The 10,864-nt window shown below is 36.3% G+C and overlaps 1 pseudogene; it reads left to right on the top strand.

The window, feature by feature from the left end:
• Window positions 1-7,919: 7,919 nt before the first annotated feature.
• Window positions 7,920-10,864, top strand: part of LOC137825422 (probable LRR receptor-like serine/threonine-protein kinase At1g06840) — a 54,158-nt pseudogene continuing 51,213 nt past the window's right edge.

Here is a 10,864-nt window from a genome sequence, read left to right as displayed (position 1 = left end):
TTACTGATCTGAATGTATGTGTGGATTGTATTAAAGGCAAACAAACAAAACACACAAAGAAGGGAGCCACAAGAAGTACTCAGCTTCTTGAAATTATACACACTGATATATGTGGACCTTTTGATGCAAGTTCTTTCAATAAAGAAAGGTATTTTATCACCTTCATTGATGTTTTTTCACGTTATGGTTATGTCTATTTACTGCATGAAAAATCGCAAGCGGTGAATGCCTTGGAAGTTTATATAAATGAAGTGGAAAGGCAATTAGACAGAAAGGTGAAAATTGTCAGGTCAGATAGAGGTGGTGAATATTATGGAAAATATGATGAAAGTGGACAACACCCTGGTCCGTTTGCTAAGTTCCTTGAGAGACGTGGTATTTGTGCTCAATACACAATGCCAGGTACACCACAACAAAATGGTGTTTCAGAAAGGCGTAATCGAACCTTAATGGATATGGTTAGGAGCATGTTAAGTAAGTCAACTGTACCTGTTTCATTGTGGATGTATGCTTTAAAAACTGCCATGTATCTGTTGAACAGGGTTCCTAGTAAGGCAGTTCAAAAGACACCTTTTGAATTGTGGACAAGAAGGAAACCCAGTTTGAGACACCTGCATGTTTGGGGATGTCAGGCAGAAGTTAGAATATACAATCCGCAAGAGAAGAAATTGGATGCAAGAACAATCAGTGGATATTTCATTGGTTATCCAGCAAAGTCAAAAGGGTATATGTTTTACTGTCCTACCCATAACACAAGAATTGTTGAATCTGGAAATGCACGGTTCATTGAAAATGGTGAAACCAGTGGGAGTAATACTTCACAAAATGTGGAGATTAAGGAAGTTAGAGTACAAGTTCCTTTAACTAGTACCTTTCACTTCAAGTATTGTTGTTCCTAATGTAGTTGAGTCACTCAACGATGAAGAAGAACAACAAATTAATGATCATGAAGAGAACAATGAACCTGTAGTAGAACAACCACAAGAAATAGTATTAAGAAGATCTCAAAGAGAAAGAAAGTATGCTGTTTCGAATGATTATGTGGTTTATCTACAAGAGTCAGAAAATGACTTAAGTATTGATAATGATCCAGTTTCATTTTCAGACGCCGTCAATGATGATAATTCTGATAAATGGTTAGATGCCATGAAAGATGAGCTTAAATCAATGGCACAGAATGATGTATGGGACCTTATAGAATTGCCAGAAGGATGCAAGAGAGTCGGGTGTAAATGGGTCTTTAAGACTAAACGTGACTCTCATGGCAATATCGAACGTTACAAGGCTCGACTTGTTGCCAAAGGTTTTACTCAAAAGGATGGCATTGATTATAAAGAAACATTTTCACTTGTTTCTAAGAAAGATTCCTTTAGAATTATCATGGCATTAGTAGCTCATTATGATCTTGAGTTGCATCAGATGGATGTCAAAACTGCCTTTCTGACTGGGGATTTAGAAGAGGATGTTTATATGGACCAACCAGTGGGGTTCATTGAAGAAGGAAAGGAACACATGGTGTGTAAACTTAAGAAATCAATATACGGGCTTAAACAAGCTTCTAGGCAATGGTATCTTAAGTTCAATGATACTATTGTGTCCTTTGGATTTAAGGAAAACATTGTTGATCGGTGTATATACCTGAAGATCAGTGGGAGCAAGTTTATATTCCTGATTCTATATGTTGATGATATCTTGCTTGCAACTAATGATCTTGGTCTATTAAGTGAGACTAAAAAGTTTCTCTCTAATAACTTTGAGATGAAAGATATGGGTGAGGCATACTATGTGATAGGAATTGAAATATTCCGTGACAGATCATAAGGACTATTAGGTTTGTCTCAGAAAGCATATATTAATAAAGTTTTAGAGAGATTCAGAATGGATAAATGTTCGACATCTCCTGTTCCAATACAGAAAGGAGACAAATTTAGTCTCATGCAATGTCCAAAGAATGACTTGGAACGGAAACAGATGGAGAATATACCTTATGCATCTATTGTTGGGAGTTTAATGTATGCTCAAACTTGTACACGACCAGATATTAGTTTTGCAGTTGGTATGCTTGGTAGATACCAGAGTAATCCAGGATTGGATCATTGGAAAGCTGCAAAGAAAGTTTTAAGATACTTGCAAGGAACGAAGGATCACATGCTTACTTATAAAAGATCTGATCACCTTGAGGTGATTGGATATACAGATTCAGATTTTGCTGGCTGTGTGGATACACGAAAGTCTACATTTGGTTATGTGTATCTTTTAGCCGGAGGAGCGATTTCATGGAAAAGTGCGAAGCAGTCAGTCATCGCTGCGTCCACTATGGAGGCTGAATTTGTGGCATGCTTTGAGGCCACAGTTCAGGCTAATTGGTTGCGGAATTTTATTTCAGGACTTGGAATTGTTGACAGTATTGCCAAGCCGTGAAAATTTATTGTGATAATTCCGCAGCAGTCTTCTTTTCTAAAAACGACAAGTATTCCAAAGGTGCTAAACATATGGAATTGAAATACTTTGCCGTTAAAGAAGAAGTTCAGAAACATAGAGTGTCAATAGAACATATTAGCACTGATCTTATGATTGCTGACCCTTTAACAAAAGGGTTACCGCCCAAAACATTTACTGGTCATGTTGTAAATATGGGCATTATGTCTACTAGTGAATGATGAATGTTGTTATTAATGCTTATTTGACACTCTGAGCTCATTGATAAATAAAGTTTATGAAATTATGTTGTTTTCTACTTTATGTATATGCATGCAAATTATGTTATTATGGTGTGGAAAACAAATTATGTTGTTATTGATGACAATAACATTATGTTTGAACCTATTATGGATTTCTCACTATAAAGTCATATTAAGGAGAAAGAATGATATAGTAGTACATGGAAGGAAATGTGTTGATTCAAATGACATGTAACCGCCATGACTCTTATTATTTCTGTATTCTTGATTATGAATAATGATAGAACCAATTTATGTATGGCCTTTTAAATGCGCATTTATGTCATAATTAAATCATGAAAGTATTATAACTCATATGAGTCAAGTGGGAGAATGTAAGAAATTATGTAAATTAATTTCTATAAAGTGACTCACATGACTTAGAGTTTGGGCTTTGGGCCCAAATATGATTTAATAATAATAATAGAATTAAAGGCCCATTGGTTAATGTGAGAAATATATATCTGATGATATACCTAATGAAAAACCTACATCTGATGGAGATTGGGTACTAAAGGCTATAGGGTTCTGTCTCTGCAAATAATAGTTGTCTCACTGTTAACCATCACGAACGTGTGTGACAAGAACGGAATTGCTAAGAGATAGATTGGGATAAAGGAGATAAAGTAACTGCTCAATTAGGATCACTCATGGATCAAGGTAAGTGCCTATTCCTTCTTGATTGTATGATTGTGTGAGAATCATGATATGATAAGATCTATATGTGAACACATTATTGTATGTGTTCAATTTACGTTTATTCATGTTTTGACTTACAAAGACTCCTTCAATAACGTGGTAACCTTGAAGGCCATCCTAAGGGGGTTTGAATTAGCCTCAGGGTTGAAGATCAACTTCCATAAGTCAAAGCTTGCAGGCATCAATGTTCAAAGTAGTGATGTAGCATGTTATACAAAGACGTTGAACTGCAAACAAATGGGAGTACCGTTTAAATATCTGGGCCTTGAAGTGGGAGGTAACCCCAGGAAGAGGCAGTTCTGGGATCCTGTCGTTAACAAGTTAAAAGCGAAGCTCAGTGTGTGGAAAGAGAGATTTTTATCCATGGCAGAGAGAATTTGTCTTATCAACTCTGTCATTTCTGCTATACCTCTGTATTATCTCTCCCTTTTCAAAGCCTCTGATTCAGTCTGTAAGAGGATTACCTCTATCCAAAGGAGAATCTTGTGGGGTTGGAGGAAAGAAAGCAAGCCAATTTGCTGGGTTAGTTGGGAAGATGTGTGCAAACCTAAAGAAGAGGGAGGATTGGGTTTAAGAGAAATACGAAAGTTAAACCATGCTTTCTAGCTAAATGAAGATGGTGATGTATCTCTCAAGAGGAGGGAAGGTGGAAGGAGTTGTTGGACTCAAAGTATGGGTTGGAGCCTGGAAGCGTCCATACACTAGTCAAACTCCAATCTTGGTGGTGGAAAGATATCTATAAAGTGTGCAAGGAGGGAGGAGGAAAATGATGGTTTCAAGAAGAACTAAGCTGGAAACTAGGGTGTGGAGACAAAGTAAAGTTTTGGGAGGAGGTGTGGGTTGGGAGCTCTGATCTCAAATCCTTGTTTCCTAGACTGTTCTCTCTATCCTTAAACCAGGGGCAAACAATGGGTGAAGTTGGTGTGTGGATTAATTCGGATTGGAGATGGAGGCTGACTTGGAGGCGTGCCAAATTTGAGTGGGAATCTTCACTGGAAGCAGACCTCTTTACACTGCTATCAGGGGCACTAATGAGAAGGAATAACGTGGATGTGCAGGTGTAAGGGAAGGAAGAACCAGACCTTTTTTCTGTGAATTCTGCTTATGAGTGCCTTGCCAAGCAGTCTCGTGGAACCCAATCCGATGTGTTTAATCTCCTTTAGAAGACTAAGGCATTCCCAAATGTGATCGTGACAGCTTGGAGAGTGCTGCTGGATAGAATCCCAACAAGGGTGAGTTTGAGTAGGAGAGGGGTGATGATGGAATCTACAATATGTGCAATGTGTCAGCTTAAGGAGGAGTCTTGTCAACATATCTTCTTGGAGTGTAAATACGCACAATGGGTATGGTCATTGTGCTTCAAATGGATAGGTATCTCTTTTGTTCAACAAAATGATTTAAATATGCACTTTATGAGTTTTTATCTGAGCAATGCTAGCAAGAAGCAAAATCTGGTATGGAAAGGTGTTTGGGCATCTGTTATTAGGTATATCTGGGACCAAAGGAACCTGATTGTATTCAAAAAAAGGGCTAGTAGATGCGGAGGAGGTGTTTCAGAAGGCTCAACTCAAATCCTGGCTTTGGATGAAGCACAAGGTGCATTCCGTTACTTATTCTTTCGTAGACTGGATTCTTAATCCAATGCTTTGCATTAGAAGTTATAATTAGGACTCCCAAATGCCAAGAGTTTTAAGACTACGGCCTATACTGGATTTATAGTTGGTTGGAGGTGTTGGTGGGTTTGTCACGGCCTGCAGCTGGTGCAAGATGGAAAGGACATATGTGCTTGTATGCAAGGGAGTCAAAAAGAATGTTAAGGACATGATGGAGGATTCTGTTTTGATGTGTCTTATAACAGACCAATAGAGGCAGGGTGTATGCTGGTTCAGGGTTCTTTTTGCAGGAAACAAAACTGTATTTTTTATGTGGTGTTTTGGTTGTTGTGGAAATCCCTAAGTGGGTTTGCTGATCAACTAGTGGTCTCACATGTGGATGGTAGCAGTAGAGGTTGTGGTGGGGATTCATACATGTTGGGGGATGTAAGTCGAAGTTGTAAACTCCAACCATTCTAAGTGCGAGATGGACCCTAACAAGTAGGAAGTTGGTTTCTGATAAAAGTGAGCTTAAAAGGAGCAAACAGGGGGAAGCCAAAGTCCAAAAATGAGCGAATGGAAGATGTTGCATTGAAGTGATTAATTATGTGACAAGTGCTACAATCGTGCCACTGCAAGCTGGGTAGAAGGAATGTCATTGAGGTGGTGGAGATAACCAATTTTTTGGTGTATTTTGATGGTTTTTTAGTTGCAGTTTGCAGTGCTTATAACATTCCAATACGATCACGGTGCTAGCTGGAATAGGATGTCTAGCTTATGCAGCAAACATTATCTATCTATTGCTTCTGGGGTGTTTGTTCATCTCTTTTTTCTTGGAGATTCTTAATGTGGTTTGGTTTATGTAAAAGGGTTGGGATACCCCTTTTGTATCCCTCTTAATTTAATTTCATTCTTTGCTGATAAAAAAAAAAACTTTTCAATTTTGGGATTTCTAGCTTCAACTTTTGTAAAAAATATAGATTCGTTTGAATATTTCCATTTTGTAGCAGCTTGCAATTACTTCCTCTACTAATGCTTTGCATTCTTGAAAGGGTTACGTGGAATGACATAAGTGGGAGTATACTGAAAGAGATTGGCAATATCAAAACTTTGAAACTCTTGTAAGTTTAGTCATCTATCTTGGCCAGCATGGATAGGATAGAGATTTAACTAAGCTAAATAAACATGTGAAACTAGACTTGTATAAAAAAAAAACAAGATGAAGCCTAAAAAGTACATGACTAATATCTTGAAAAGATGAACCACTTTGGAAAGTAATTTTAATTTATATGATTGAGATGGATGTAAAATAGAAGTAATATAAGAGTAACAAACCTGAGGATTTGAGAAACGTACCTGAGGATTTGTGCAGATAGAATGTGAAGAAGAAGAAAAAGAATGAAGTTAAGTGAATGGTGTGGAGATGCAATTTTAAAGAATGAGAAGTGATAAAAAAGAAGCATGAAGACTTTCACAGTTTTACTATACTTTAAAGTTGATTAATAACTTACAAGATTGAAAAAAAAGATTTATATTTTTCTTTCTGATTGTTCTTGAAAGTAAAAGATGCATTACTTCAGTCTATCCAGATTTTAAGGAGTATTACTATATGCATACCTTGATTTTATATTAATTTAATTAATCTATTATATTTAATTGGTGCAACTCTTCCATTCCTTGTAAGCCTATCTAATGTTGAGCAGAACTCCAGCGTAGCTTAACCAGACTAAGAGCCTCGCTCCATCAATATTTGTTGCAGTCGTGGTCTGTTGCAATGATACTATGACCTCCTTACATGATACTAAGACATTCCACAGAAGCTGAACACGGACAACCAACTTTGGTACGCATCACAGCATCACCTTCCTGCCTACCAATAAAATAGGACCCCATTCCATTACCTGTAGTTTTTAATACACAATACTGGATTCAGATACCAATATGAGAAAGAGTATTCCAATAATTTTGCCCTATGTTTCAACCATAGCCATGTCTTAAGGATTGACATATAGAAGATCTCCTCCGCATCAAATGCCCCTTCTTAAAGATTACTCTATTTCTATGATCCCAAATGCATCTCACTATAGCCGCCCAAATACCTTTCCAGATTAGATTATGCTTGTTACTCACATGCAATAAATGAAAATTCTCAAAATGGCTTTTCAGGTCATTATGTTGTACATTGTACAAACTGAATACCAATCCATTTAAAGCAAAGAGAACACACTCGTTGAGCCTAGACTGAATACCAATCCATTTAAAGCAAAGAGACCACACTCGTTGAGCATAGACGCACTGGATAAGCAAATGTTTAGATGATTCATCCACCCCTTGGCATAACACACGTAGAAGTATTTACCAACACCTCTCTCCTAATGAGATTTTGCCTTGTTGGAATCTTATCTAGTAGTACCCTCCATGCAGTGATCACCACATTGGGCAATGCCTTAGGATTTCAAAGCATTTTGAAACACCCATCATTGGTTACAGTTCCCTGGTTTGATAAGCATCCAAACACAGACTTCACCGTGGACATCCCTGAAACATCACCTCTCCATATCTGAATATCCTTCGCCTCCTTGTTTAGAATAATCCTGGATATGTTCCTATGAAGTTCTTCTTCATGTAATACTTCCCACTCGAACCTGTTCCTTCTCCACCTCAGCCTCCACTGCCATTAAGAGTCTGACCAGACCCCTACTTCTCCCACCTTCTTCCCTTGATCAAGGGATATTTTTTAGAATATTTTATGACTTTAATCTCTATTTTTTGGTCCATGTTTTATTAACTTTTCTCCCTTTAATCTGCTCAGTTTTGAATAGATTCACAATGGCTGTTGTGAGTCCAAACTTTCTTAATCAGTAACTGTTTAAATTAGAAAAGTTAGTACGCTCAAGTGACTACAACAATGGCTGTTAGGTATAAGTGCACAATGCTGTATGATGATATTTTCTTTGTATCTTGACAAATTCATATATCTTGAAGTCAAAGCAAAATTTCTGTTTTACTATACCTTTCTATCTTTTCATCAATTCTCTTTTACTTCTAGAACCAATACTATAATTTAATGCACTGCGCAATAATCCAGTGTCAAGTAGTATACACATGTAAGCTTCATAATTCAGATTATACTTTCTTGATTGCCTTTTGACACATCTCTTGGAACAACTTATGCTACCACTATTGATACATTTGTTTGAGAACCTTTTCTTTTTGTCTGTAGGCAACTACTGAATTTGAACCTGTCTGGAACTTTGGCACCAGAGATCCGCAACTTATCGTATTTGGAAATACTGTAAGGAAGTGGCTGCATTGGTGTTTCTAATGCAAACCGGTTACATACGAACACTTTTCAATTTTCCAATTTCTAGCTTCAACTTTTGTAAAAATATAGATTCATTTGAATATTTCCATTCTGTAGCAGCTTGCAATTACTTCCTCTACTAATGCTTTTAATTTGCATTCTTGAAAGGGACTTTATGTGGAATGACATAAGTGGGAGTATACCGAAGGAGATTGGCAATATCAAAACTTTGAAACTTTTGTAAGTTTAGTCATCTATCTTGGCCAGCATGCTGGACTATGACACATGATTGAATGATTTAGTAGTCTTATTATATCACCTTGATGAATTTTTTGATTTGATTTCCTAGTCATTTATACATATTAGTACTTGAACAAACACATCTTGATAAAACGAGAGTAGTGTTTTCTTAGGAAGTTTAAGTCAAATACTTGTTTCTATAGGACTGAAATTCAATTCAATTGGTTGCATAAATAAACGGCTGGTATTTTGACACAAGGAGCTACAATATTTCTGCCTTCTTTCTTATCAAATCATTTTTTTTGCAGACTTCTGAGTGGAAATAAACTAACAGGGGATCTTCCTGAAGAGCTTGGCCATCTTCCAGTGCTGGACAGAATACAAATTGATGAGAGCAATATTACAGGATCCATACCACTATCATTTGCAAACTTAAACAGCACAAAACACTTGTAAGATTCTTTATTATTGTTACTAAAGTTTTAAAAACTACCAATCTTGCTACTGAATTCTTTTATTTGTCTACCTTTGACTTTTCTTGCAAGAAAATGAAAGAAAATAATGCCTTCTTTTTTTCTCAATGGAGCAGCCACATGAACAACAATTCACTTAGTGGACAAATCCCAGCACAACTTTCCAAATTAGGAAGCCTTATTCACCTGTAAGTTATTGGTGACATGATTGCAGTCAGTGACATATTTCTCTGGCTTTTATTTAATTCTTCATTTTCACATTCATATCTTCTTAACAAGATGTATCTTTGGACATGCAGTCTTCTTGACAACAATAACTTGACAGGAAATCTCCCATCTGAGCTCTCTGAGACGCCAAAGTTAATGATACTGTATGATTTATTATTGTGTTAAATAGGCTTGTATGCATGTCTTTATCTATGTTCAGGCACATCTCACTTGTCTTCCTGTGGTTTTTAATCTCTTATTAGACACTTTCATTCTTTCTGACAAAATGTCTGATTTTGACCGAATTAAGCTTTTCATTTTAATTTTACACGATAAGATCCGCTGCCATTGTGGCCCTATCAAAATTTGTGGAGCACTATTTATAACTGTTTTGTGTATCTCTCTCTTCACTTTGCCAAGTGAAGCACTGATATGAGGCATTATTCCTTATGTAATTAAATTACCTATTAGTATACTACGTATACTCATATTTCAAATATAAGGTACCATTAGAACTCTCTGTTTTGAAATTTCTTCTTTAGATATGATGCTTGCCCTTGGAAATTTCTAATCAAATTTATGTTATGATACTCCCCTTCCATCTTTAAACGGTTTAGCCATTGGTTATTTCATAGAACTGTGGATTAACTTAGGGAGAACCGTTTTACTGAGACTTTGTTAAATAAAAGAAGCATTGAAAATGTGTGACTATTTAAATATGATTTGGTAGTTCATAAAAGAAAATCTGTACCAATTTTAGTTTTTTTGGGGGAGAGATAAGAGTGAGTGATGATGGACATGGATGGGAAATCTGGGATCAGTTTGTACTTAACCAGCATTATAACTTGCCCTTCCCCTTTGGCCTCCACAGACCAGTGTTTCAGACCTCTATGGATCCAAGGAAAAAAGAAGGAAATTATGAATTTTTACAAGTTCGAATAATACAGTTGAAGTAAGGTCATTAAGTGGAATGTAATTAAGATCTGTAATGCTCTGCCACTATAGTAGGGTTCAGAGATTTGAGAGGAAAATTTTAGAAAGAATTTCTGAATGATAAAAGTCAGTGTTGTATTAAAAGAATGTTATTTATACTTAGACTGACCTTACTGAGTTGAAATTGACTGAAAAATAACTTTCTAACTAACTGAACAACAAGCTACAGACTCTAACAAAGGAACCTAAGCTAACTGCTGACAGATGTTCAACTGTAGTGAAGATGGAGTAACATGCTCATACACTGTGAAGTGATGCTAACCTATTATTACAAATCAGAATTGCAAGAAGAGAAATTCTAAAGTTGAATATTATAAACCTAAGAAGAGAAATTCTAAAGTCATAATATTGGAAAGTTGAAATTTCTGTCATTGTACTTTTAGGCGCTTTAGTTTTTTAATGTTTTTGTTTCTACAATGTTAGCTGAACTTGAACCAATAAATAAGTCTTCAAAATAAATAAATATTTTAAGTAACTTTTGGATCTTCTTGTTATTGCAGTCAACTCGATAACAATAACTTCGATGGAAATAGCATACCAGAATCTTATGCCAACATGTCAAAACTGTTGAAATTGTAAGTGCATTTTGTGATCTTGTGTTTGCAAGTACGTTACCATTACAAGGAGTGAAGCTGT

Source organism: Phaseolus vulgaris, chromosome 8 (genome assembly GCF_000499845.2).
Source record: "Phaseolus vulgaris cultivar G19833 chromosome 8, P. vulgaris v2.0, whole genome shotgun sequence".
Taxonomy (NCBI): domain Eukaryota; kingdom Viridiplantae; phylum Streptophyta; class Magnoliopsida; order Fabales; family Fabaceae; genus Phaseolus; species Phaseolus vulgaris.
The sequence above is the reverse complement of the archived record's forward strand: the minus strand, read 5'-3'. Positions and strand labels throughout refer to the sequence as shown.